We start from the raw sequence: 3,612 nt of genomic DNA on the forward strand, positions 1-3,612 counted from the left end.
TTCCTTATGCGTCCTATTGGGTCGAGACTGACGTTTGCATAAACTGCAGCCCTTTATTGGGACTGGTACACTACTGGCCATTAAAATTGCTACACCACGAAGATGACGTGCTACAGACGCGAAATTTAACCGACAGGAAGAAGATGTTGTGATATGCAAATGATTAGCTTTTCAGAGCATTCACACAAGGTTGGCGCCGGTGGCGACACCTGCAACGTGCTGACATGAGGAAAGTTTCCAACCGATTTCTCATACACAAACAGCAGTTGACCGGCGATGCCTGATGAAACGTTGTTGTGATGCCTCGTGTAAGGAGGAGAAATGCGTACGATCACGTTTCCGACTTTGATAAAGGTCGGATTGTAACCTATCGCGATTTCGGTTTATCGTATCGCGACATTGCTGCTCGCGTTGGTCGAAATCCAATGACTGTTAGCAGAATATGGAGTAGATGGGTTCAGGTGGGTAACACGGAACGCCGTGCTGGATCCCAACGGCCTCGTATCACTAGCAGTCGAGATGACAGGCATCTTATCCGCATTGCTGTAACGTATCGTGCAGCCCCGTCTCGATCCCTGAGTGAACAGATGGGGACGTTTGCAAGACAACAACCTGTTGTGGTTGACAGGAAAGCCAACACCGGGTTACTAGAGGAAGCCGAAAGGCACGCGTTTTAGCTCACGCAGGCTGGCGTGAGGTCTGGAACTGGACAAGGAAATTAGAATTTAGAAAAAACGGACGTAGCTGGTGGAATACCTAACTTTAAGCCATTAATGGTGAACGTCGCTCTTGACGGTACATGATTCAGTATCAATAGTAACTGGTAATGGCGCCTTGCTAGGTCGTAGCAAATGACGTAGCTGAAGGCTATGCTAACTATCGTCTCGGCAAATGAGAGCGTATTTTGTCAGTGAACCATCGCTAGCAAAGTCGGTTGTACAACTGGGGCGAGTACTAGGAAGTCTCTCTAGACCTGCCGTGTGGCGGCGCTCGGTCTGCAATCACTGATAGTGGCGACACGCGGGTCCGACGTATACTAACGGACCGCGGCCGATTTAAAGGCTACCACCTAGCAAGTGTGGTGTCTGGCGGTGACACCACACAACCATCTGCACGAACAGTTCGACGACGTTTGCAGCAGCATGGACTATCAGCTCGGAGACCACGGCTGCGGTTACCCTTGACGCTGCATCACAGACAGGAGCGCCTGCGATGGTGTAGTCAACGACGAACCTGTGTGCACGAATGGCAAAACGTCATTTTTTCGGATGAATCCAGGTTCTGTTTCCAGCATCATGATGGTCGCATCCGTATTTGGCGACATCGCGGTGAATGCACATCGTAAGCGTGTATTCGTCATCGCCATGCTGGCGTATCCCTTGGCTTGATAGTATGGGGTACCGTTGGTTACACGTCTCAGTCACTTCTTGCTCGCATTGACGGCATTTTGAACAGTGGACGTTACATTTAAGATGTGTTACGACCCGTGGCTCTACCCTTCATTCGATCCCTGCGAAACCCTACATTTCAGCAGGATAATGCACGACCGCATGTTGCAGGTCCTGTACGGGCCATTCTGGATACAGAAAATGTTCGTTTGCTGCCCTGGCCAGCACATTCTCCAGATGTCTCACAAATTGAAAACGTCTGGTCAATAATGGCCGAGCAACTGGCTCGTCACAATACGCCAGTCACTATCTTGATGAATTGTCGTATCGTGTTGAAGCTGCATGGGCAGCTGTACCTGTACACGCCATCCAAGCTGTGTTTGGCTCAACGCTCAGGTGTATCAAGGCCGTTATTACGGCCAGAGGTGGTTGTTCTGGGTACTGATTTCTCAGGATCTATGCACCCAAAATGCGTGAAAATGTAATCACCTGTCAGTTCAAGTATAATATATTTGCCCAATGAATACCCTTTTAACATCTGCATTTCTTCTTGGTGTAGCAATTTTAATGGCCAGTAGTGTAATAGTAGCCAACAGTTCTTTTTGTGGCTCCTCCTTAACACACACTTTAATAACGTTAGAGACGATCGAACGCTCATTACTCCGCAAATACCTCCTCTTCTTCGTATTCTGCAGATTTTCTTGCAATGCAGGGCGATTATCCATCACTTGCGGACATCGAAGTATATCAGTGAGTACACAAAGTTCATTGATACTGGCAACTAAGATCCCACGAACAGAAAGGACGTATTGTGTATCACTGTACGCCGATCTACACCGCTAGACAGGTAACGGGCAACTGATTTTGGGTGACCCTGTAGACCAGTGGCAGGGTTCTTCCGGAAAAGGCCACTTGCCCCACCGATAGCGCTGCTCGCTCTTGAGTTTACAGACAGATTATACCGCTGGGCCTTTATGGCTTCTTCGGACGGAGTTTAGTTTTTTTTTTTATTTTTTTTAAGGGAGGAGGGTTGGTAGCGTAAAGGACACCAGTTTTTGCGCAAATTTCCTGGATAAAATTCCAAACATCTCTGCAGTGTAACATGGAGTGAAGGCGTGTGAAACTGTTGATGGTGATCCGGCCTCCGGATGGGTACATTAAGTTTGGCCGCCCCCTTGCTGCTATTCGAGACGAGAAGGCTGTGTGACGGCACCGGGTTTCACCTACTTCCTTCTCTCATCATCATCATCATCATCATTATCATCATACAACACACACATAACACTGCAATTTAGACGCGTAAATTTCGGGCACCCACTCTCCTCAAAAACATATACGGCACAACATATCCTGAAAGAAATTAGCCAGTGTGCGCGGAGGAACATAATTTCCGACAGGCGGGTAACCCCATTCCGTGCGATTTGCTAGCCAAAAAGGCAAACAATATAAATTTTTTTAAAGTGGCTAACAATACTAACAGTTTTAATTTAAAAACAAGTATGGTCCAGAGCAATTAGTTCGAAGAGTCACATGACTGGGGTGTCTTCGGTTTTTATAATGGCGGTCGGCGGACAGTTGATTGCAGCATGCGCATGACTTGTGATATCAGTGGATTTGATAGCCCCAGATCGTGAATGCCGAACACATGAAACAGTATCTCTGTGCTCGTGCGTGGAATTGGTCCTTCACGTTTACTCTGGAAAGACTGTAACGTGAATATTTAGATGCAAATAAATTTACATACTATCGTGGATTGTAGTAGAAGATATACAGTGTTTCGAATCGTGTCAACTTGTATCGATAACAGCAGTCGCAGTCACCTACGTTGATTGAAATACACTCCTGGAAATGGAAAAAAGAACACATTGACACCGGTGTGTCAGACCCACCATACTTGCTCCGGACACTGCGAGAGGGCTGTACAAGCAATGATCACACGCACGGCACAGCGGACACACCAGGAACCGCGGTGTTGGCCGTCGAATGGCGCTAGCTGCGCAGCATTTGTGCACCGCCGCCGTCAGTGTCAGCCAGTTTGCCGTGGCATACCGAGCTCCATCGCAGTCTTTAACACTGGTAGCATGCCGCGACAGCGTGGACGTGAACCGTATGTGCAGTTGACGGACTTTGAGCGAGGGCGTATAGTGGGCATGCGGGAGGCCGGGTGGACGTACCGCCGAATTGCTCAACACGTGGGGCGTGAGGTCTCCACAGTACATCGATG

This window comes from Schistocerca serialis, chromosome 3 (assembly GCF_023864345.2).
Source record: "Schistocerca serialis cubense isolate TAMUIC-IGC-003099 chromosome 3, iqSchSeri2.2, whole genome shotgun sequence".
Taxonomy (NCBI): domain Eukaryota; kingdom Metazoa; phylum Arthropoda; class Insecta; order Orthoptera; family Acrididae; genus Schistocerca; species Schistocerca serialis.